At 42.5% G+C, this 26,654-nt stretch overlaps 1 protein-coding gene across 2 annotated transcripts in view; it reads right to left on the bottom strand.

Annotated features, from left to right (window-relative positions):
- COLEC12 (collectin subfamily member 12) overlaps nucleotides 1-26,654 on the bottom strand; it is a 163,626-nt gene that overhangs the window by 69,563 nt on the left and 67,409 nt on the right. Inside the window, exon 1 of one of the 2 annotated variants that reach the window (XM_045527980.1) lies at nucleotides 2,090-2,129. The exons of the other annotated variant lie outside the window; for it this stretch is intronic. The gene's annotated coding sequence lies outside the window, so the exon portion shown is untranslated. Of the gene's footprint in view, nucleotides 1-2,089; nucleotides 2,130-26,654 lie in introns of those variants that run through there. 2 annotated transcript variants of the gene reach the window in all.

The raw sequence follows: 26,654 nt of genomic DNA, 5'->3' as shown, positions 1-26,654 counted from the left end.
AGGACTGGACCTTCTGGAGTTTCTGATTGCCTTTTCAAACAATAAAAACGTGGATAATAATCCTTCCCAGAAAAATGTGAGGTTAAAAGTTTAATCTGAGTTCACAGCACATGCATTCCAAGAGGGTACTGTACTCGGGGAAATTACTCACCTAGAGTTTATATAAGTTCTGAGGCGATTAGAGTCAGCCGACAAATTGGAGCCAGAACACGTTTACATTTAAGGCTTAAAATGTAGATTCCTCTTATGGAAAGAAAGAAGAGGGAAAAAAAAAAAAAATCACCCGCCACTCCATGTTTCTTGTTAAGGGACCAGGCCCCATTAAGTGTCAGTCCGTCGACTCAAAGAGTGTGGAAGATGCCAAGCCCAGGTTCCCCCTCTGTCTGTCCTCTTGAAAAGCACATGTCACATCTGCTTGCCATCAGCATTTATCTCGCAGTGTGCGTCTGACTCATTTGGAAAACTCAAAGCACATGTTTATTCCTGCTGAGGACCCAGCCATTACTGTGCGTTTACAGGCCCTCTGCGACCCAGCGCACACAATGTGGCGGAGCGAGCTGCCAAGGCGCTGCCCCGGCTCTCGGTGCTGCTACGTTTTCATTACTTTGCTACCAGCTTTGCACATGGAGACGACACCCTCTTCAGCCTCCAGCGAGCGCTTCTGTCCCCTCCCAGCCTGAGTCATAACTAACCCCTTCCTTCTTACCCAGTCTGGGAGGGGAGGACCCCGACACGGGCGTGTCTCGGAAAGAGCGGCGGCAGGTTAATGAATAGGAAACACACGGCTCGTGAGTTGCGGGCGTTTGTGCAACAACTCAAAAAGTCTCGGTCACAAAACACAACTATGTGCTCTTTCTCCAAAGCCCTGCAGTCTCAGGGACGGGTCTTGGTAACTGCAAGACACCTTTCGCGCTGGGCTCCACTCCACCACCCAATCTGACTTCAGGGGGTTTCTCTAACAACACTGAACCTACTGACTGGGGCCTACACAACCTACTCACCTACGAAGGGGCTTCTCTGACTACATGAAGCTATTGTATCAGGGCTTACACAGCCATATTCTGAGTTGAAAAGTGAAAATTCATCAGACTTAGCATTTTGTCGTGTAGATCATTTTTTCTGATGTTGGCTCTATTTTGCCAAAATTCACAGCAAGGCCACGACCACGGCCAGTCAGCACAGGTGTCTGTGTGAGTTAGAAAAAGGTGCCCCCTCCAGGCAGACCAGCCCTTCTGGGAATCTTTCTGGGGAGCAAAACCCCACGCAACTGAATGCAGTCGCCCTGGCAAGAGCTCACAGGCTTTTTCTTTCCAGAAAACTTTAAAAGTGATGGAAACTCTAAGGTTTGTTTGCCTTCACTGGGGAAGGCCACACGTGGAGGACTAAATGTGAAAGGCCAAAGGTTTGAATCAAAACCTCCTCGACACCTTTGTCTGTGTTCTCTGAATGCTGAGCGACACAGAGGGTGGGCTGGAGAGGCTGGCATGGGTCACGTATACCACCGGTGCCACTAATGGGGCTCATGGCCATCTGGCCAAATGACTTGGCATACTCAGTTGGCTCTGGAACCAGCTCCTGGATGGAACTTGTTGTTTTGGTGAGTTTGTGTCCACTTTCCCTGAGTCCTTCCTTAGTTCTGTGTATCTCTGGAAAGATAGATTTCCTGTCCTCCTGATCAGAACAGTATGTCCTCCAAGTTCTTGCTTTCTCATCTGTGGCTCTATCATCCCTTCAGACTTTGTTTACAGGAAGGTCTGTCCTCTGAGGCCACCACCTCTACCTTTGCACATGCCACCAACCTTGGCATATACATCAACCTTAGTATATGCCACTCGTGAGCAGTGGGTTCCAAGCATTTTGAACATATATCTCCCCAAATCCCTATTTTTTGTTAACTTATAAATTACCTACACAGGCCATTATCATTACTTAATGGTTCGAGGCACAAAATATACTTTGAGATGTATTATTAACAGTTATATATATTTTCATCCCTGTTTCCCAGTGAAATTTTTATAATTCTGTAGAGTTCCCTGCCCCCGCCCGGCCGACAGCTTGGCAAATCAGATTAGATCATTGTTCTTTCTACCTTGTAATCATGGCTGGCCAAGCCTTTGCAGGAGGGGTAGCAGCAGTGCTGCCTCTGCCGTTTTTGTTGGCTTGGTTTTCTTGGAGCTGGTGTTATTAGCCCATCTTTAATCCGTGGTTTCTTCATAAGAGTCTTGTTAAGCCATGTGTCCATTCTGTGAAGGTTAAAACCAGTAAATCCATTCAATCAGGTACAAATAACCAGCCACAGTACACTCTCTGCCCTTGGATTTGAGAACCTGGAGACAAAAGACTAAAGATTGGCCCATTCGATGAGGGTTAACACTGTGTTATCCAGCCAGGAAAAACTGCAGAGGGTTTTGGAGCTGCCAGAAAAGGATAATTTCACAGTTGATTCCATATCTACATCATTTCTGGGTTAGAGAACTTTTTAAAAAGGGAAGGGAAATTACAGACACTAAGTATGTCCAAACATCTTGAATACTTCCAAAAGGAAGCAGGTCTATGACCTAACTTTCTAGGTTACCCTCAAAAAAGCAAAAAGCAGAGCCTGTTTTCACACATATTTACCCTGCAGGCACTTTCAAGAAAGCATGGGAACTACAAGAAATTGGAGAGGGATGTGCTGTTCCTCTTCCCATTACTTCACACTGCTGCTTGTTCGGCAATAATAATATCCATGGTCTTAACACCTTCAGTAAATTGATTTTGTCACCTCATTCTAGATTTGAAAAAATTAGAGCTCTTACATACCTTTTCAATATCAAGGGTCACAATTTCTAGTTTGAGAGGAATTTTGTGACTTTATCCAAGAAAAGCAACCACCATCAAGATGAAAGGAACTAGCAGCAAATTCCCCTTTCCACCCACTTTTTTTTTTTCTTAGACATGGTCTCACTCTGTTGCCCAGGCTGGAGTACAGTGGCCTCATCATAGCTCACTGTAGCCCTGAACTCCTGGGCTCAAGCGATCCTCCTGCCTTAGCCTCCTGAGTATCTGGGACTACAGGGACACGCCACCACACCCGACTGATTTTTTAATTTTTTGTAGAGACAGGGTCTCACTATGTTGCCCAGGCTGGTTTTAAACTCCTGGCCTCAAGCATTCCTCCTGCCTCAACCTCCCAGAGTGCTAGGATTATAGGTTTGAGTCAACACATCTGGCCTGCACCCACTTCTATGGTAAAACCATAAGATCAGTGCATTTCTCCAGTGTGGCCAGTGAAGGCTTTTCTGGGGCCATTTCTCCAATGCTTGAAAACAATTGGCCCTTCTGACCCCCATCTCTTCACCATACATGAGCCTCCCTCTGAGGGCAAGAAATAGCTCTGTACATCCAGTGGTCCCTGATATAGGAGAAGGACGGGTAACTGATTGTCACAGGGTCAGTCACAGGAAAATCTCATGGATAGGAAAGAAGGTTCAAGCTGTAGAAGGGATAGAAGAGTTAGCTTACAACGTGGAACTACCTGACTCAGTGGTGTCCACAATGAAGTTCAGAGAAGTCAATAACTATATAAAGAACGAGAAGACACCATTAAATTGGAACCAATCGATTAGCACTATGCACTGAGAAAAGTAAAACTCAATAGAAGTCGTGCAGGTGGGAGGGGGAGGAGGGGATGCAAGACATCATACCTAACAGGTACAATGTACACTATCTGGGTGATGGGCACACTTACAACTTTGACCCAAGCAGTATAAAAGCAGTCCATGTAACCCAACCATTTGTACCCCTGTAATATTTTGAGATAATAATAAAAAAAAAAAAAAGAAAGAAGAAAACTGACATTGTGACCAACTGAAGACATGGGCTGAGACATCTGAAATCTCCAGGCGTTTCTGGGGGGAAACGTGTGAGCTGACAGCTTTGACCTCATGTTCTCCATGCTGCTTCTTTTCGTGCTACTTGGAGTTGTTTATATACTGATTCTAAGTGCCCACGGACTTAAATACCACAAGAAGGAAAGAAGGAATTAAAATCCGGTCTATATGTAGTATCTAGACCCAAATCCTAACCTAAACACATCCAAATTCCTCTGATCTTGTTACCAACATAACACAACAGAATAGGTCCAAATAATGCAAAACATTCCAGGGCCACCCATGTACACACCAGGCTACTCTGTCAGCAGCTCAAGGCACTGTTTAAAAAGCAAAACCAACAAAAAACAACACAAAAAACCCCAAATCTGAAATATCATCCAGAAAATGCACAGCAGTGTCTAAGGTTGAGGAGGTTGTTCTACCATGCTGGTCTCAGGTTCAACATAAGATGCTGCTGACTTCAGATGACTGGGCCGGGCACCACGAGCAGCCCAGACCTTGTGTGTGTGGCCAAGGGGGAACCGGGGCAGGAGAGTGGGCCAGAAGTGCAACTAACTCCAAAGGGTTTCATCACTTCCCTGCGGGCAGCCCTGTGCCCCTGCCCTGCTGTTCCTGCGGGCTGGAATCCTTTCTTGTCAAACCAGCTCAAATATGATAGCAGTCCACACTCTGCTGTTTCATGTCAGGTCATTCACTAACGTATTTATGCATTTAGTAAATATTTATTGACCTCCTCCTAAGTGTCAGGCCCTGGGGATCCACTGGGGAAGAGAACACACATGGTCTCTACTCTCACATGAAGCCTTTCCCTGAGTCTCCCTGGCAGGTTGTTTGCTTGACTTTGAATCCGGGTTAAAATGCAGATGCTCTGGGGAAGAACTATACTTTGTGCTGTTATCAGTTGTTAGTTCAGTGGAGATGTTTAATTTATGGTGGGTGCTGAGTGTTTGCAAGGAAACACTCCCCCCACTCTCCACTACGACCATGGAAGGAAGCGGGCAGGGGACAGGTGTGGTGAGGACTGTGGAGGAACACTGGGCAAATGTATTTTGATCTGCTTCACAGTTTGCTTGGGACTATGACAGACCCCAGCTCTTAGCTCAATCCCCAGGCAACCCTTTTTAAAGGGTGGGGCAGGGGTGGGTAACCGAAGAGGCTCTACTTACTTGGAGTGTACAGAAAATCTCAGGGCATAGTTTTAGCAAGGACTTTCAGCTTTCTCTTAGTGTAAATGCTTAACCCTTCCATCTCCATTCGTGTTCCCAGTGCAGGTCTGCTGGTATTGCTAGGGAGTAACGAGACTGCAGGAAGCCAGTGGCCAGTGAGCATCTAGGGGACAGAAAAGGCCCTGACAAATTCTAATCGGGATAACTTCTGGGTACTGGACAACCAAGCACTGGTGTGCTCTGAAAAAATGGAGCAATGCTTAGTCCGAAACATGCCAACTGTGTGTGTTCAGTAGTTTAAAGGGCAAATAGATCCTTTCAGGCTGTCGTAAGTTCATGCACTTGGAATGACCAGTGATGTACACTTAATGATACGGTAAAACTTAAGGGAAAAGGAGGTCCGAGGCCTGCAGGGGAAATGAGCGATTACTTCTCTGGCAAGGAAATGCCATCGTATTTCATGTATGATTTGACTGCGCTTCAGTAAAATGATTTTAGCTTTAAGTGACACATTTCCTTTCTTCTTTATTAGGCATCCTGAAGGGTTATTTCACCCCTGGTTCTTTCTGACACCGAGTAGCCTTTCAGCTATATTGTGCAAACCCAGAGATTGTGCAGAGGTCTCAGTAACACTTGATATGTCACTGATGGTCAGCAACTGGCAGGCTGTGGTTTTGGAATCCCGAGGTGCATACTTGAATCTGTGATGAATGTTTACGACCGTCAGAAAGTGTCTTCAATCATCACAGAAATGCCTGTGCACGTGGCTGTCGGTTATGCAATGGAAGACGTGACTGACTGTGTTTGTAAGATGTGCATGTGTGCCATTATTTATTATTGTTCTGGTAACATTTACTATTTTGGAGGGTTTGTGTTCTGTCTTAAAAAATAACAATTTGAGTTGTTTTTTTTTTTTTTTTTTTTTAAGAAGTAGCCTAAACCTTTCTCTGAGTTTTGAAGCAAAGCAGCATCTGGGAACATATGGTCCAGCGTCCTAAAAAGTAAACTTTCCTTCCTCATTTTGTTAGGATGCATTCTGAATCCCTAGTGAAACCAAGGCTAGATTAGTTAGGGGACTTTTTTTCCCCTGTGACTTATCTACATGGAAACACCAATCTCATTAGAGCATCGGAAGGCAAGGGCTGAAGGGAAGGTGGACTTTGTCTTCCACGTGAACATTTTCTGACGGAAACTGACAGTTCTCACCCTGGAGCTGCACATGCTCTTTTCTTACTCTGGACCTGGAGGCTTGCTACAACCCTTCTGGTAGTTAGGAATCTAAAATTAGTTATTGATGAGTGAAATCAAAGATTTTTATTTGCATTATAGTTCTTCAGATTCGTAACCATTCATACTGGCTGGTCTTTTAAATAATTCCTGTGTCAAATCTCCAACAACTTTGCCACTCAAGGCAAGGCAGTTACCTTTGGCTTCCTTACAAGGATTCAATCCTTATTCCAAGGGAAACAGACAGGATTTCGAAAGGCCAAACAGGAAGGCTTGTTAGAGCCAAGGCTCCTTAGTTACTCATGAAAGTACAATTACTATCATCAGAAAAGACACTTTCTAATTGTCACCAAGGACTCATCCTGAGTGCTCAGTAATCGTCTTGGACTAAAAGTCTGGAGATGTAATAGGGAGGGCCCGTGTCCTGTCCTTAGATTCACAATGTATCCTCTTGGCCTCTCAGTGTTCTTGTTTATGAAACTGGGCTAGTATCCCTTGCAGATACATTACAGAAGTATGCTCACAAACTCGCCGCAATATAGTTCCTGGGGGCACGGCACTGGCCACACATATTCCATGAGGCTTCACAGCAGGCTTCCAGCCTTCTCTCTCCAGCGTCCAGGGACAAAAAGGTTGAAAACCAGCTGTCCTATATGATAATCTGGAATTCAGAGGACCCAAAAGGGCCAGGTGGCTTCTGGAGGAGTTAACACTTGGCTCCAACAAGCGCCTCCATTTCAAACAGAAAGAATGATACACTATAAGGCACAATGATAGGACACTACCATGGTTTATGGTTTCCTCAGCTGTAAAATGAGGGTATGGGAATATTCAGTAACCTTTAGAACCTCTTCTAGCTCTAATGTGTGTGATTCTGTAATTCTGTTCTACTCAGAATTACACCCTAGCGGAACATTGTGTAGTAAAACTGCAATGCAACAGTCTGAAAGAAGGTACTTTTAACAGGTAAACGTGGCTGATGACACAAAGGCTAACCAGAAGTATGGTGAGGAGGTGACTTCTCCTGTCTCCTCTGCAAAGTTAGGAAATCTAGCAGTGATCTAAAAGATCCAGAAGTCTCACCTTGTGACACGTTTGACCGTCACAGACACAAGGTCTCAGCAGTAGCTAAATCAGGGCTGGTCATCTCCATGGCTGGTATGACGGTCCCAGCCCATCCTCCCACCTCTACCTCCATCCCCGGCAGCAGTGGAAGTTTGTTCCTGGCTTTCAGGCACATGCTCTGGAGTGTCTCAGTGGCTGCACACAAGCAGGAAGTACGTAAAATTGGGCTGAAGTCATTAAACAGTCAGGACCTCAGTTACCACCTTGGTGGAATATCTGAAGCTTTTCACAGAAAGCATCACTGTGTCCCTGTTCCTGACACTGAGCCATCCATAGTCACTTCTCCTTCAAGGGTTAAGTTACTATCCACTTCAAAAGGGGTTTATCCACTCCCCATCTGGAGCCTTAGCCTCAGAAGAATGCTAATCCTACCAAGAGGACTTTTCAGTACTTGGTTCTTAAGGACTAGATTTTAGAAACAAAGGCTAAGAGCTATGCATGACCAGCTTATTAAAAATCTTGAAGTAAGAAGTGCGAACCAAATCAAGTGGGACAAGATTACGATAGAAAGGACTTAGCCTGTGGCCACAGATGAGTCCTCACGTTAGTGAGACGGAACTGGCAACTAATGTCAGTGAACTATGCACGGACCTAAGTGAATGTGTAAAAGGGCTGTAACCTGCTCTTGTGCCAGTCACCGAGTTTTGGCCAATCAAAGGCAGCCAACTGTTCAAACCATGTTCAAATAAGGCAAACGCTGAGCTGTAACCGATGCAGCTGTCCATAAATCTTCAACCACGTGGCAGTGCTGGAGTCTCTCAGAATCTACTCTGGTTCGGGGGCCGCCCAATTTGTGAACTGTTCTTTGCTCAGTTAAACTCAGTTCAATTTAATTTGTCTTAAGGTTCTTCATTTAACACTACACAGCATACAGACAGCCCGGGGTGCACTGACACTGACAATACACACTTTTATTCACAAAAGAAAAGCACATGAAGCAAAGTGTGCTTTGTTGGTGGCATCTGTTTTCCTTTCAGTGACCCATCACTGTCCAACTTTTTGAAATGACAGCTGTGACTGAGAACACATCCATCTAATTTCTTCTGGGAATTTCTATTCAAAAGATCAACAGAGTTGATTATGAAAGTCATACCTCCCTTAGCTAACCAAAGTTGAGTGTTGAGGAAATGATCCTCAACTTTTACTTCGGGCCAAAGTGAAAGGAAAGCTCTTTTCAAATCTAAAATGTCCATACTGTCTCCATAGCCAATTTTGCCAGGTCCCTGGGCAGCCTCTGATTCACCTGAGGCCAAGTAAACATGAAAGAGGGGTGTCCTCGCTGTTTATTCCCACATACCTACGACATGAAAACAGGGTCAGAAGAGGCTTTCTTTTGCTGCTTTCGAACTGGAAGAACTCCAACATATAACCCAAGGCATCTTCCTTTTTTCCCAAAAGTATTCCTGGTTGGTTTATTTATTTTCTTTAAGATAAAATGAAGATAGTAAAACTAAGCATGAAATGGGAACTCTGATGCCTTTATCTTCCCACATGGCACCCCCGACATGCTAATGTAATACAGTAACGAAAGCACTGCTTGATGAATGTTGGTGACTTCTTTTGATCCCTTGAAATCTGTTTACTCTCTTGAACTGAAATAATTCCTGTGGTTTTGTTTGTTTGTTAGCAATTGTTTTTCAAAGTTTGGGAAAACGTAGCCAAAAAAAAAAAAAAAATGGTTAAACAAGAATATCATCATTCCTCTGCCTGCTATTTACAAGATACTAAAATGAATTAAAATTTAGTTTAACAACACAGAATTCCAAAGTGCTATTTCATATGTTTAAAGATATTATCAGTGTGGTAGCCATTTATGGGGAACTAGCTTATGGTGTTGTAAGCCAAGGCTTTTTTCGCAAAGTCATGAACTTGGGTACTGAATAAAACAAAATATTCAAAAGACAGGATGGAGCCACACATGAATTTAAAGTGGGGTGGAGGATGGGGCTGTATAAAGTGAATGAAAAATCAGCTGCCCCAACACAGGCCTTTCAATCAGAATGATCCACTCATGGCTGTATGGCTGGTGGTCAACACAGATGAGTCACAGATACGAAACACTAGGGGCTTCTGACTTCCCTTGCCATCTCCCTCTCATCCACCCCATCCTGTTCTCTTCTGGTTACATCTATTGGGCTTCTGACCCTCTGACCTTGCCCTCTCTCTGGCTGCCTACTTGTTCCTGGGACTGGCACTGGGCACTAGCCTGGCCATCAGTGCTCTCTACTAGTCTGCACCGCACTTTGGTTCATCTTACTCTTGTGTTTTTGGGTATTCACCTCCTCACTTGGTGCTGGGCTCTAGAACCCAAGTTCAGCTTTGGCCATCTGGCCAGCACCCTGAGCAGACTGACCCCAGACACCAGGAGGGACGGCTGGACAGTGTGTGTCAGCAGAGGGCACCTTTACTCCCTAGGCTGCTCTTCCTGCGACTGGACCACTTCAGCCAGGCGGAGGCTTGGTAGCAGGGTAACGTGCTGCTTGATCTCACAGCTGCTTCTGCTGGATAGGCACAGGCAGAGAGGCAGAGTCAGGCCTGGGCTGGCTGAGAGGAACATGGGGGCAGGAATCTGAGCTTCTAGATCATCTGCCCTGGGGCAGTGTTGAGGTGGAACCTCAGAGAGGGATGCCCATCTGAGCCCCATTTTAAAGGAATTTTCTTTGATGATGTCTCTGGGGATATAAAGATAGCAAAGGTGCCTAGAAGTCTTAGTTAAAATGGAAACATATAAAGGAAATGTATTAGAGTTCTCCAGAGAAACAGAACCAACTGGAAGTGTGTATGTATGCTGAAAGAGGTTTACTATAAGAAACAGAGTCTGGCAAGTTCCAAGATCTGCTAGCTGGACACCATGGAGAGTTGACAGTGTGAGTCCAGTCTGAAAGCCAGCAGGCTCAAGACTCAAGAAGAGCTAGTGTTTCAGTTTAAGTCTGAAGGCAGGAAAAAAAAAATGAGGTCCCAGATCAAAGATAGTCAGGTACGAGGAGTTCCCTTTTATTCGGAGAAGAGTGAGCCTTTATTTTATTCAGGTCTCCCATTGATTGGATGAGGTACACCCACTCTGAGTAAAGCAGAGGGCAATCTCATTCTTTACTCCTTCTACCAATTCAAACGTTAATCTTGTCCAGAAACACCTTCACAGATACACCCAGAATAAATGTTTGACCAAATATTTGGGTACCCCAAGATCCAGTCAAGTTAACACATAAATTAACCATCACAGGGAGCAATGGCAGAGATCAGGGGAAGCAAGGAGACACAGCGTATCAATCCTGGCTGCACATCAGAATCACTTTGGGGACTTTAAAAATAGCTGCCTGGACCCCACCCCAGTCCAATTATCAGAATCTCTGTGGAGTGGGGCTTGACCTGAATATTTTTTAAAAGCTCCCCAGGTTATTCTGATCTGCAGTTAGAATTGCAAAATTCTGCACTTGAAGGAAGGAATACAATAAATGGCTGGATGAATGATGAATATGACTCATGAACAGAAGGAATCCAGTTGGCACTAACCTAGGAAATGAATTTTTAATAACTCTTGTTTACAATGCAATTGGTTAAGTCAATGTCTTTGGTTCCCAGCATGGTGTGGGGACAGTGTACTGGGAATAGCTTGGGCTTTAGGTTCAATCCCAGCTCTATCACAATGGTTATGTAACCCTGAACCCCTAGTTTCCTACTTGGGAAACTCGGTGTGATGATACCTGAGAAAACATGATTAAAAGGTCAGCACAGTGCCTGACCCCTGGTAGGATACCTGCAAATGCCAGTCTCTTCCTCCTAACTCAATCAGGGATCAGGTATTATTAAAATTTGAGAATCAGAAACATTCTTATCACACACGTAAACTCATCTATGTTTTCAATAAATAATACATCACATACTGCATTTCCTTTGGCAGTCATTCTTTTCAATCACTATCTTGTAACAAAAACTCCTGTGGTTCATAAACAGAAAAGAGAGATGTCAGATTTTGAACTTGGAAAGGAATGAATGCAGGATTAAGCTTGAATTATTCATCATTGTCTCCAAGTTGAAGTCCTCCAGAGAATTCAAGTATTGCCAAATATTGAGAAAAAGAAAAAAAATAGGGGGAAAGTAAAAGGGAGAGAGGAAAGAGATTTAAGATTATTTCTTTAAGTCAAATTTCAGAGACAAGAAAAGGGTCTGAACTCATTAATATTTATAGAGCTCCTTAGGAAAAAATTCTGCCACAGCAACGTATTTCACACTAAAATAGGCTTGAAATGCTAGATTCAGAAAATGATTATTTACCAGAATTATTATCAGCCTATTCATCTTAAATGAAGCCAATGAGTTTTTACAACTAAAAGAAAATTATCTGGATATTCTGCATGCAAATGTTTTAGGCTATAAAAGCAATGTCTCCTTTCCCAAAAAAGCAAGCATTCCTATAAAGTACACCAATGAATTGATTTATGATTTTGTAGATATTTATTCACTGACGAAAATCAGTCTATTATATATCGTCGGCATACTTTATCTAGCAATACTGGAGCATGTTAATATTGGGGACTCTTTTACTAATTGATCCCATAGATATTTATTAATTACCTACTGTAAGTATAAGGCTCCTCTATAACTATGCAGTTATACCTATACTTATAAGACTATGTTTTACCTACCTGAAAACCAACTTAGAGTTGCACAAATTTCCAAGGCACAGGCATGTACAGGCAGCAGGAAAGATCACCTCTGTCCTCGCTAAGCTAACATCCTGACTGAGGCACGTCGTGGGGAGAAAAATGTGGGCAAAACTGGCTTCAAGTCCCGGTCCTGTCAATTACTAGCTGTGTGATCTGGAACAAGTGACTCAATTTCTCTGAACTTCAGTTCTCATCTCTGTAAATCAGGGTTAATAATACCCTCCTTGTAGTGTTCTTTGGAGGATTAAGTGAAATTATGCACAGAGTGCCAAGCGTGTGGTAGACACTTTTCCTCTTACATAAATCCTAGAAACAAATGTTTCCTGCAGGTGGTTTGGTATCTTCCTTGCTTGCTAAGTGGTGCAGCATGTTCAACTTGAAAAATCAAGTTCACTGAAAATGAAAGCTCCAGGACTTCCACTTCTGGAAGATGAAGTGGATGTGCCTTTTCCCCACTTCCCCTGGAAAGGGAAAGAGAGGTAACATTTCTACATTTCCCTTGAACTAGTGAAATGATAACAGCAATATACGCTTTGATAAGTTAGATATATAATGTAGCACTTAAAGCAACCATTACAAATGTTATGCAAAGGGATACACTAAAAGCTACTATGAATAAATCAAAATGGAATTCTAAAAAAGGTTGGAAGGCAAGAAAAGCATAAAAATCAAATAACAAAGGCAAAAAATAAAATAATACATATGAATAATTACAAGAAATTCAAATGGTCTACATAAACCAATTTAAAGATGGAGAATAGCAGAGTGGATTTTTTAAAAAACTCATTTCAGTCTGGGCGAAGTGCTCACACTTGTAATCCCACACTTTGGGAGGCCAAGGTGGGAGGCCTGCTTGAGGCCAAGTATTCAAGACCAGTCTGGAAAACATAGCAAGACCCTGTCTCTACAAAAAATAAGAAAAATTAGCCAGATATGGTGATGCATGCCTGTAGTCCTAGTTACTCAGGAGGCTTAGGTGGGAGGTTTACTTGAGCCCAGGAGTTTAAGGCCGTAATGAGCTATGATCCCACCACTGCACTCCAGCCTGGGCAACAAAGCAAGACCCTGACTCTTTAAAAAACAAAACAAAACAAACCTGCTTGTTTCAAATATAACAATACAGGAAGGTTAAAAGTAAAAGGATGGAAGAAGATATATCATGTAAACATTAATCAAAGGAATCAACTGAACAGTAAAAAAGCAAATGACCTCATTAGAACGTGGGCAAAAAACATGAAGAGGCATTCCACTGAAGCAGACAGACAGAAGGCAAAAAAAAAAAAACAAAACAAAACCAAAAAGAACATGGAAAGATATCCGACATCATTAGCCACTAGGGTAATGAAAATTAAAGCCATGATGATATGCCCCTACACATCTATCAGAATGACTAACATAAAAACCACCAAATGCTGGAGAGGAAGTAGAGAAACTAGATCACCCATACATTGCTGGAGGGAATGGAAAATGGTACCGCCACTCTGGAAAACAGTTTGGCAGTTTCTTAAACAACTAAACATGCAAGTATTATATGACCCAGCAATTGCACTCCTGGGCATTTATTCAAGAGAAAGGAAGACTTACGTTCACACAAAAATCTGTACATGAATGTTGACGGCAGTTTTATTCATAATATCCCCAAACTGGAAACAACCCAGATGTCCTTAGATGGGTGAACAGCTAAACAAACTGTGATACATCCCATGGAATACTATTCACCAACAATAAAAAGGAAGGAAGTACTGATGTATGCATCAGTCTTAATGAATCTCTAGAGAATTATGCTCAGTGGAAGGAGGGAAGAGGGAAACCAATCATAGAAGTTACATACTGCATGATTCCATTTATACAACATTCTTGAAATGACAAAATCATAGAAATGGAAAACAGATTAGTGGTTGCCAGGGATTAAGAAGTAGGGAGAAGGCAGGGGAATTAGTGTGTCTCTCTATACAAGGAACATATCCAGGATCTTTGTGATAATAGACGTTTTCTGTATCTTGACTCTGTCAGTGTCAATATCCTGGTTGTGATATTGTACTATAGTTTTGCAAGATGTTACCACTGAGGGAACCTGGATAAATGAGATACAGGATCTCTCTGTATTATTTCTTACAACTGCATGGGAATGTACAATGATTTCAAAAATAAGATTTAATTAAAAAATGTAATGCTCCAGAGGTAACTTGCAAACCGGTAAAGAAAGTAAAAGCAAAACAAAACAAGCAAACAAAAACCAAACTCTTATGCAAACACAGATCTTTAAGGACAGGAGAGCCCTTAATTATCAACTTGTTTGACTTCTTAATCTGAAGTTGGGAAAGGGAGGTCCAGATGTGAAGTGACTTGCCCAAGGACAGAGCTGGGCCTCTGACCCCCAAACAGGCTTGTTCCCTGACATCCAGTTTGCAGGCCACAGCAGACAGGTGCAGCTTCTTTAGAACTGCTGATTAAGGTCTAGTGGTACATGTGTGAGGGTAGCCAAGAGATTTCATGCATTATTTTAAATGGCACAATCACCTGTCTAGCTAGGAGGGATTGCAGGACCTATTTCCTTGCCTGAGCATAGAATATCTCACTTGGAATATTTGACTGTTTCTCTGCATCTAATAAAACTACTACTGTCACAAAGACAAAAGAGTAACCTGATTTTCAAAGGTTAAATTAAAAATGCACCTGTACAAACTTGGAATGATGCTATTATTTATAACATCACCAGAATTACACACACTGTAGAGTCAAGGTGATGATAAACATTTGCATGAAGCTTTACAATTTATTAGCATTATTTCATTTAATCCTAGCAATGATTTTGTTATGCAGGAATTAACACCACTTTCATTTTATAGATGAGGCAACTAATCCCCATGATGCGAATGGACAACCCAAAATCAGAAAACTAGCAAATTGCAGAACTAGAGCTCCTACCTAGATTTTCTATCCTCAGATGTTGCTGCCTTTTCCTCATATTGTTGTGATATTCTGTTCTCCCAGGACTAGGGGTGAGATAGCACCTAAATCCTTATGAACCTAGCTCCATCACAGATGTGAATTCCAGTCTCTAGACCAAAGTTAGGTCTCACTCCTTACTACCAGCCCCAGACCCTCTCTGCACCACCAAATCATTTTGTACAACAAGATGCTGTTATTTTTTATGGCTTATTGAATTACAATTGTCATAGACTAATCTATTAAATTGACTTATTTGTAAATGTTGCCTCTGTTGTCATCTATGTACATTGGGCTGTCTTACCTGGTGACTTCCCTGAAATTTAACAGGCTTTATATTTAGATCTCTAGAAGTTCCTATAAGGCACCGGCAAGCAGGTATGTGTCACCAGAGAAAAAGAATCGGCTCTTCCTAGGAACTAAGAGAAATGGAATAAGTGGTTTCACAGCTTTTCTGGCTAAATGTGCAATAATACCGAGGTTTATTCAGTTGCCTGTCATAATGACATATGAACCTAATTACATTGTAATTCACATCTGTCTTTCTTCAACTACTCAATACTCTGGTGTTGAATATGTTAGGCTTAAATAAGTTGGACAGAAGAAAAATAACGAGAAATGATAATCAATAGCACCAGTTCCCAGTCAGGCTACTGATTTTCACTACCCTCAACTGAGTTATCATCATGCTAGCAGATGTGGGTGAAATATTTGTAGGATGGGGAGATGAATTTTAAACCTCTTTGTCTGGATTCTCCAGTTCCTATTTTCTCAAAGAAACCAAAAAGTCCAACAGATAAAAATACAAACCCAACATTTTACACGAGCTGACCATCCCCCCCAAGAAAAAACTCAGTTTGGGGATTGTTTCAGCAAAAAGCAAAAGCAAGCTGAAAATAGTAAAGACCAGCCAGGAACATCTAGTGAAGTACTTATCACACAGGCTACTGTAGGTGGCTGAAACATTAAACAGAACTGGGTTTTATGAGAATACCTGATGTAGAGAGAAGGAAGAAAAGAAAGATGAATCAGGTCAGAGGTTGACAAGGGATACCTAACAGGAGAGTCATGCAATGCTATCTATGAGTTATGGGTCTCTTTAACTGCTCTCTCAACATTTTGGTTAAATGTCTTGTTATGTTCTAGAGGAATTCCACCACTCATTGAAAATGGCTTCTGTGCCTCCTCTCAGGCAGGGAATCTCTCCCATTATGATGAGCAGGGAGGTAACTTCAACTTTGCATTCACATTATGAGGCTTTGGAACTCCTCTGTGGCCCTGCTGGGCTCCCTGTCACAGCACAGACAATGTTCAGATCCTTCCCACCAGCTCTAGGGAAGATTAATGTCTGATAGGTCTCTGTACTTAAAGTTTTTAAAAAAATAATACAATAATTAAAGTTAGAAGACCTGTCTTGCCCTACATTCTGGACAACAAGAAATGAAGCTTGGCAAGCTAAGGGGAGGGGAAATGTGCAGGTTGAAAAAGAAGAAGGAAGGGAAGGGCATTCCAGGCAGAGGGTCCTGCATGTGCAGAGGCACGGAAGTGTGGCAAAGCACGCCAGGTTTACAGAACTGCAGTAACTAGGAACAGGACGTTAATTTTACACATATATAGACACACGTATATCCTTTCATGTGTCACTTAACAATGGGGATACATTCTGAGATGCATTGTTAGGCAATTTTGTGGTTATGTGAACATCACAGAGTGGTACTTAACACAAGCCTAGATGGTAGAGCCTACTACATAGATAGGCTGCATGGCATGGCCTATGGCTCCCAGGCAACAAACCAGTATAGCACATTATGGTACTGAATGCTATAGGCAACTAAAACACAGTGGTACATATTTGTTATCCGAACATATCTAAACATAGAAAAGGCACAGTAAAAATACAACATAAAAGATAAAAATAATGCACCTGTATAGGGTACCTCCATTATAATCTTATGGGACCACCATTGTTGGCCAAAACATTGTTATGCAGTGCATGACTCTGTGTTTGTGTGTTTGTGTATGTATTTTTGGCACTTGAGCCAGGCATTGTTCTAAGGGTCATAGTGGTAAACAACACAGACAAGGTCTCTATCCGTAATGACCACAGCCAAGCCACATTCCTAAGGCCATCATTAACATGTCTGGCTAGTGACTTGAGCAGAGACCTGTCTTGCCCTGCCTTCTGGCCAGGAAGAGACCACGATGGGGAGTGGACCAGGCCGAGGTGCTGAAACGGCAGAGCCAGCATTAGAACGTGATTAACAGGAGAAATTTCAGTCCTAAGGCCTGTTACTGTCAGCAAGCTCCAAGAAACACTGGGCATTGCTGTAGCAACTGATTTCACATGCATCAGGAAAAATCCTCACAGTATTAGTTCTTCCTGGAGACAGTTGGACGAAATTGGAACTGCGGGCGATTAGAGTGATCTCCATTTCCTCTAATGATGCTGGTGGTGCCTTGACAATTTTGCCTTTCTCTAAGCACTCTGGGTGACTCAGTCCTCGGAGGCCTGCCATTTTTGTCCCTGAGGAGGACTGTCCTGCGCCGTACAACTAAGCCAAGTGTGTGCTGCTCTAAGCCTTCAAAGGCCAAGAAACCAGAGCGCGGGAGGGGTGAAGACCAGAGTGAGAAATGACAAAATTCAGCATTTAAAGTTCCAGGCTTGGGCCCTGTGACCCATAAGCAGTGTAGGTGACCTCTCTGCCCCTCTGCTTTCCCGTTTGAAAGATCGTATTATTAATAATACCCCTTTCGTGGGATCAGCATGTGACACAAAGCAGATAATCGGTGTGAAGATACTCAAATATGAGAGCCATGCAAACACCAAGTATTTGCCTGAAACAAGGATTTTTTTCTTCATTCTAGGAGATGAATATCCAAAATGATGATATTTCTAAAAAAGTCCTTACCGTGGTCTTCAGCATACTTCTATCTATATTAAGGAATTCAAGGAAAACACCAGTGAAAGTATAAACTAATTCTGAGCCCGCCTCTGTCACCACTGGCAGTCAAGTCATGTGATCTGGGGTGAGTCCCTTAACCATTCAGAACTGCAGCTCCCTCATCTACAAAATGAAGATAATAATACCCAAGAACTGGTGGGGAGATCAGATAATATATCTCAAAATTCTCTGGAAAATATCCAGTAAATGTAAGGCACCATACACATATGTATATATTTTAAATGATACAGAGTCATAATTTGAGTTTGAGGTCAAAATGTTTCTATCAAAACTTTTACTGTTAACAATCTTTATACAGTAAGAATTCTGAAATGGACTGCAGGAATATCCACCTTCTTAAGGCAAGTGCAGAGTGAGATTACATAATCTCCTTTTGTAGATGTGCTGAATGTAAGGAATTGTTGATTTATCATCTATGGTAGATTAAAGATAACCACAAATTCTTTGCCATTCCCTCCATTAAGAGGTGATGTCTATGTCCCCTCCCCTTGAATCTGCAGGGTAGAGGTGTGGGGGGGTGGTCTCTGTGAAAACTTAACCAATAGAATATGGCAGAAAAGATGCTGTGACAATTTCCAGGCTAAGCCTTAAGAGACTAGCAGCTTTCACCTTCTAACTCTTGGAAGATTGTTCTTGGAGCCCTTTAAGACGTTCGATTGCCCTGAGGCTGCCATGCTGTGAGGAAGCCCAAGCTGGTTATTTGCAGAGAGCATATAAGGAGAGTTGCTAGACCACCCCCATCAAGTCTGACTCCCAGCTGTTCCACTGTGGCACAGAGGAGAGCTGTACCTCCTGTACTGTCTGAACTCCTGACCCACAGGATCAGAGATATGATAGCAACAAACTGCTTTAAGACATCAACTTTTACAATGGTTTGTTTCATAGCAATAGATAACTGGCAAAGCATCCAAGCATTAAATGATAAAATGTATGATGGCAATTTATGAATGTGTGGGTCACTAAAATGAAATTCCAGCCCCAAAGTTGCTTCAGTCTTAGAACAGGGAAAATTTTCCTCTGGGTAGCTGTTGGTGGGTATCTGAGAAATTATAACCAACTGGAGTGATTCCTTAGTATTTCTGAGTATACTGCAAAGGAGAAAAGCCTCATTTGGTTTTATAAATTAACAACAGATATACAGGCTAAATCTCTTCTGCAGAAATAGAAAGGGGAAAAGACTAAAACTCTACAAAGCCCTTATAAAGTTTCTGGGTAAGGGAAAGGGGGTTCTGGATTACTCTTCCCCTCAAGGTAGAGGTTAAACTCCTTACTGGACGGTAAATTAAGGACTGTACAACTAGAACATATTTGGCAAATGATTGCACAACTCCATGAGAGGTGACCGAAAAAGTTTCAAACAAATATGTTGGGATGATAGGCATGACCCACCACCGAGCCAGGCTTGCTGTGTTTTGCTGGGGAGAGACTACCCCTCCCTATCTCTAGCCAATTCTTAGACACAGCAATTGGGAGCATGCTTTTGATATGCAGACTAACCCATCCAGAGCCATTCCTATTCTGTCTGGCCCTAGGAACCCAGAAGGCAATGTTCCTCCACCTTAATCATTCAGGGCCAGGTACCAGGCAACTCGGGACCATCCTATAGTTTAGACATCTCCAAAATTATTCAAACTAGCCAATCCTAACCTGTTTACCCTACTCTGCATTATCTTCCTGCAGAAACCCTAATAAAGGCCGTGCCTAGCCGTACAGCTTTAAATTACACAGGGATACACATCTTCTGAGCATGAAGCCTGTCTCTATTGCTGAGTTATGAAAACTCTAGATTAAGGTTATAAACATATGCTTAATAGAAAAACAAGACAAATTGGAATCTCTTTGCCTGGTGATATAAACCAAATATGTTTTATTAAAATAGCCCATGTTAGTAGAGAACAGATGGCCACACATGTACAAAGGTATGACTCACTTCTCTCTTGAAATACTTTACTATTCTCTACGATCAGCAGAAATCAGATTTCCTATCTTCTGAACTTCCAAACGTGGTGCTTTTATTTTTCTTGGAGAAAAGCTATAGTAAAAATAAATGAGTTACAGCCTTTCATCCCTTTACAGATCCACCACCTTCACTGCTGCATGTTTTCTGCTGCCAGGTCGATGTAGCAAGAGGCAAACATGACCGATTCAAAAGAATGTAGGAGAAACATGAATGTGTAATTAAAAGAATTACATGTCTGCCTTTTGTGCCTTTAATTTAGGAAGTCAGTGGCTTAAATCACCTACTTCACAGCATGAGTAATGCACAGAAAGTCTGGGCTGTAGCCACATTTAAAAGGACCCTGCCACCCAGATTGAGGTGGAAGGGCACTTTCTTTACTCTGACAAAATATTGAAGTGATTCCAACAATTGATTGCTGATGATAATCTTATCTAGACATCCTGGCCATTGGGATCTTTCAAATAGACTCCAAGCTGCCATTCAAGCATTTGTAGATGTCTCCAACTCATTTCCTAGAGAAGGAGCCAAGAAAGGGTTTCAGGCATTTGGGTCACACCAGCTAGACTGGGGCTGAAAGTTCTTACCCATTATATCAATTTTTGGACATCAATCCACAGGGCAACCCAGGCAAATGACTGGTGGGTGAGTCACTGGATTGTTGTCCCCTTCCCAGGACAGCCTCATTAGGCCAGTGGACAGTCTAGCAAACCAAGCGCCCCCTCACATGGCTGTGAGCACAAAGGCCTCTCAGACCCTCATGCCTGTCTAGCCCCATCGGGTGAGCAGGTCATCAGGGCTAGTCAGTGGCCTTCTTGCCAAGCTACTGGCCTTTGTTCATTCAAGAGATGAGTGCATAGGAACACCTATGATTAGGACTATATTGTTTGACAATTACAATTAGGTAGCTAATTTGGGATAGTTTTTAAGAGTAGAAAATATGCCGTTTAGCAATGGCAGCCCCAAACTATTCCTTTATTTCTGATGGCCTCTTCCTGTGACAGAACCAGATGATACTCTCTTTCCTAAGTCCTTGGTTTGATTTCCTTATCATTATCCTTCTCCTAACCCTCTCAAAGTCACACATTTGAGTGTAACTTTTATGCCATTCAGTTGACTGATTCACCTATTTGTTTAACACTGAATGAATGTTCATTAAGTGCCAGGCCATGTGTTAAGAACTAGAGACAGACAAATGCACATCCATTAAAATTCAAACAATCAGAAACATATAAGGTAAAAAATGTGGGAGTTCCCTTTATCTTTTCCAATTTTACTCCCCTCCCTAGAGATAACTACTATCAATAATCTGTTTTCCATAGCTTCACAAAATACATATATATGTATACAGACATACACACAGTCCATGCATTATATTCTAAGCCTGTACACATGGCAGTGTTGGGAGGAGTATGTGCTCTTGTACAACATGATACCTAGGAAGTAAAAAGTGTAAATTATTAAAAATTACACTAAATGCTCTTTTCAAATTCCCACTTTGATATTTTTGTTTATATAAATTTCTCAGAATTTGCAGAAAGACAACAAAAATGGATCCATAGCCAACTAGGCCAGAGGCTTTTGCCCTGTAAATATTCTTCTCACTCATTTGTCCAAAACAACATTTATTGGGCCCAGACCATATGCAAGACACTGTGCTAAGTAGGAATACAAAAATGAAGATGTGGCCTCTCCCTCGAGTCCAGAACAAAAAGGATTTAAATTAAAATAGGTATTATTTTTCCAAATAAAATTATTTTTTTTCCAGAATAACATCAAAAAATCCTATTGGTTATAAATCATTTTTTTCTTCTTCATATTGTAAAACTATCAGGAGCTATGGTGGTAGCTGCTCAAATCTGAGCTTTCCCAGTGTCAATGCCTGTCATCCCACAAGAGACTTAAGAAGTGAATCTTCCTAGTGGAAACGTCAGGTAACCTGAAAACACAGCAAGTGAGACTTTAAGGGAAATAGATTGGACTTTTGGTAGTTTTCATATCACACTGACCACACATGCCCAGGGCTGGTCTTGTGGTAAGGACAGCTTTGGTGCACTCTGTTTTTACATTCATTAATAACTGAGGTTGGCTCAGTCAATGCTGATGTGGTCCCTGGTTCATGGAAGGGGTAAGAAATGCTTAGAGACCAGTCTCTCCTCCTCAGGAGATAATTTTGCAGGTTGACAGAGCTGAAGATTCATCTGATGTCAAGCTCTAATGCCATGTCTCTTATCTTAGTAGAAGATAGTCTCTTGCTCCTTCTTCCAAATGGGATGGAAAAGAAAATGACTTTGAAATGTGCTACAGATGAGCATTTGTAGCTGCCACTAAACTCAGCTTTTCAGAACAGCATCTTCTAGAGAGAGAAAAAATTACAGAACCAATGTCCCTGTCATAAATTACACTGAAGGCTTAAATCATGGCATGACCTACAAGTGACCCTTTTGCCTTACATCAGTCCAGCCAGCCTGGTGACTCCCCAGGACCCCGTCACCATGGATGCTGCATTACAGAAGGAATGAAGGTTGTAGTGAGACTTACGTAAGCCGCAGGCCCGTCTCCATCCAGCCCTCTGCTCAAATTAACACTACGCAGTATATAATTTAGAAAGGGGGAAATGCGATCATAGCTTTTGCCCCCACACTGCTATGAAATTCCATGCTTTTATGTGCAGGAAGCTCCATGTTGATCTTGGCGTCCCCACGGGTTAAAAATCTTGTTTAAATGTTGCAGCCTTAGAATAGTCTTTGAGGTTTTTCCTATGTTGTTTTATAAAAGGCTTCTGCCTGATTATTTACAGATGCTGTCTCTGAGAAAGCTGAAAATAGTCTCACTACGAATGCTGAAATTTGGACTCAGGCTTCCCTTACTATTTTATGGTGAACAGCTCAACAGAGCTCAGGCCCAAAGGCTGGCCTGCTAAACCGGCTTTTACGTGGGATTTCTATCGCTGTCTCAGGCACTACGTGTTCGGCTGACCTGACCTCAGCTGGTCAAGGAGTCATTAACCAATGCAATCGTTCAACAAATACACAGAGCCTGCTACATGTCAGGTCTGCACCAGGGGCTGGGGACACGGACATGGAAACCAAGGCTCTGCCTTTGAGGAGCTCAGTCTAAGGAAAGGCAGTAAGTCAGCCAAGAACCAGAAGGCAGGGTGGCAAATGCCACGTCACAGCTGGGGGTGCGGTGCTGGGATCAACTCACAAGAGGCGGGAGGAGAGGACATGCACAGGCAGGCTGGCTCCACTGCTCAAGCTCACCCTCTCCCTGACTCACAATAAGCAAGGTAGGACAACAGAGGTATGGTTTTTTCCTTCTTCAGATCTGAATCAGGCCTCTGCTTCTAGGGAGGCATGATCTGCAATCTCAGATTGAGAAGGACCCATTCTTGTCCTTCAACATCCCTGGGAAGAACTTGGTGCAAACTTCTTAAACATGTCCATTGTATTTGCCAACTTATGCAGAAAGCTCTTCAGTCTCCATAACCCAAACTCTTGAGCTGAGGTCGAAGCTACTCTCCCTTGTGCCGGCCTTGGTGGAGAGCCGGCCTCCTGGATGCACCTTCCTGCAGGTAGTTCCTGCCCCAGCCTCCCTCTTCCAGGCTGAGCAGCCCACCCCTCCCAACCAGGGCTCATTCCTCATCTCCTTCCAGCACTCTCAGTGTCATGTCCTGGACTCTCTCCAAACCCTCCTTATCCCTTCTCAGTTACAAAACCCAGAACTAGACCAGGAAAGGAGTGTGCTGCGCCAAAGCTTTCCTTCCCAATTCCTACAAATTCCTGAGAGTCTCCACAGGCTGGTTAAATGAGTCTCTTTGTACAAGATAACCAGGAGAGACTCCAGGATGACAGCACTGGGGACAGAGGTTGAGGAGAATAAAATATAGTCTGTACAGGTTTAATTAGGGACACACGGCCCCCGTGGTCATCAACATTACCATTCCTGGCACTAGGAACCTCTCTGGAGCCATCAGGACCTGTGGGCGAATATTGGAGAAGTACTTTGGACTAATAGTCATACCATAAATCACTGTTACTGAGTTAAAGACTTCTCCATGTGATTTACAACTTGCAGTAATAATGACCTGGTGAGTTTAAGAACTTGCTACCCCATCTCTTGTTCCATCATCTCCTCTTCTTAAAGAAAAATGAACCCAAATCTAAGCTGAGAGCAATAATATAACTACATCTCATCATGGTGTAGCATTTTTTATTTTCCCCAATACTTTCCTATATATCACCTCATCTAATACTTACAGAAACTTTGTGCAGCAAATTTTTAATACACTGACTTACAGCTAAGAAAACAGAGGCACAACAGTGTTAAGTGACTTGCTCAAGGTCCCATAGAAAGTATCAGACGTAGGACTTCTACAAGTCTGCCTCACCTCTCTTTTATACCATCACTACTATTCGTAAAATCCACTACAGCTTCTACAGCACTTTTTCATATATATTATTTTATTGGTTCTCGAAACATTCCTAGGATGTAATTAAAGAACTAGTAATAATAAAAAATTATGTAGGAAATAACTGTGAAAAATTTTGAAATGGACCAGAATGATTAATGGGTGTTGTCTATGGAAAACTAAGCGTTGCCTAGGACACCCTTCTGGGTTATCTAACTCTATGAGATCTCTGCGGGTTTTGTGGTCTTTGAGCAATTTTACAACTCTGTACGTCGTAGATAACTGAGAGCAATGTAAATGATTTTTACCCATAGACATGCAAATAAATTTTGTCCAACAGAAGTGCAATTATTATACTTTCCCTCTCCCTCTGGGGAGAGGGAAAGTATAATAATTTGCTTACATCTACTAAGCAAATTCACTTCAGCATTCCTGACTGCCTCTTTATGTGCCTGCTCTTTGAGTTTTTCTTTGAATTGGTTGTAACACCTTACTAATTATTGAGTTAAATAAATCCTTGACACATGCTCATTTGCTAGTTGTATGAGTCATGCTTTTTCCTTTAAAAATAACAATCCTTTAATAACAGCTAACATTTATTGAGCACTTAGTGTCAGCTCTTACTAAGGGCTTTATGTGTACTTAATTCTCATGGTGGCCACATGGCAGGCACTCCTACAGCCATTTTAGAGATGAGAAGACAGAGCTTCAGGAGGATTCAATAACTTGCTCAAGGTCCCACAGTCAGTAAGGGAAGGGATCACTTCTTTCTCCCTTCTCTCTGTGGCCATCACTATTTATTTTTCCTTGGGGTCTACAATATCTGGAACTAAATAACTCCCTAGGGCTGCAAGGTCCCTGAAGAAGGTGGACACATGCATCCTTGTTAAGCAGTTGTGTGTAGCAGCCTGCAGTTCCCCCCTCTGCGATTGTAATCATCCCCATTTCTGATGTTGACCAACATCCCACTGACAGGCACTGTGGGGAGTATTCAGTGTTTTCTGTCTCCTCCACGAGTGAGTTGAGGGGAGTGAGTTCAAGGACATAGCATTGGCCTCTGAGTTAGAAGACCTGCATCCTTGGCCTGGCTCAGCTACTGACAAGCTGTGTGATCCTAGGCAAGTCACTTCATTTTTCTGGTTCTCGCCTGTAAAGTGAGGAAGATCCAACAGACAGTAGGGTAAGCTGAAGGATAAAGAGGACAGATTCAGCTGGGAGAGCAACGTTAGCAACGATGACTCTCACCGAACCAGATGAGCATCTTATGTGTGTCCCTGCCCCTTCTGTTACTAAACCTGGGCTGCAGGAGGAAGATCTGCATTTCAAGACTGGTAAAGGAGCATTTAGAATTGGAGGTCATCAAGTCCAGTAGGTGGACATGCTCTACATGTTGCCCCAGTGGGCAGAGCTGTCGTGGCTGACTCCTCAGGCCTGGTCCTTTAGAGGCTTCTTCACTGGAGCCCCAGGGGAGGGGCTCACAGATGCAGCCCTCTTGGAAGAAAAGCAAAACTCTGTGGCTGGGACTAACAAGATCGAAGGCATATTTATGCACTCTTTAACCCCGTGAGGGAAAATGACCTTGTCTGATTCATCTTTGTGTCTCTCCCGTGACTTGCACAACTCATAACTAGTTCTCAAATGTGCACTGGATTGAACTGAACGCAAGTCTATTAACTGCATGTATCGGGCAGCCTCCACATGTCCAGCATGTCCAAGGATAAAGGAGATCCTGAGCCCACCCCATGGAGCTCCCCAGATTTCGCTCTCCTCTCTGGCTTTATCTGGGGGCAACCTCTTTCCCTTTCAACATTGTCTTTGGTGTTTAACTATCCTCTTTTTAAAACACGAAACTCTACGCACTGTATTTGCCCCCAAGGAGGTCCTACTTAAAGAGCTTTTTCCACCCAATACTGATTGGGTGTTTACCATGGGCCATGCCTTGTGCTGTGCACTGGGAATAGAGCAGTGATTACAACAGAGAAAGCCCCTGCTTCTACAGAGTTTACTTACATCGAGGTGAGATGAGACTAAAAAAAAGCAGATCTTTTTGTTAAAAATAGTGGACTAAGTGGTTATTTCATGTTACTTATTGGGTAACTAAATCAAATGGACCAAAATATACCCATAGATGGCTCAGAAATCTGCTTTATGGCTAAAAAAAAGTAATTGATTAGAAATTATATCCAGGTGATATGTATAGACACGTCTGTAGAAGCTCGTTACAAAAGAATTACTTTAAATAAGGTATCATTCTCCAAATGAAGCAGCATTTAATTTAATTAGGTGACTAAAAATTATCTTTTTTTTGAGACTT

This window comes from Lemur catta, chromosome 16, assembly GCF_020740605.2.
Source record: "Lemur catta isolate mLemCat1 chromosome 16, mLemCat1.pri, whole genome shotgun sequence".
NCBI lineage: Eukaryota > Metazoa > Chordata > Mammalia > Primates > Lemuridae > Lemur > Lemur catta.
This window is presented reverse-complemented; position numbering and strand designations above follow the sequence as displayed.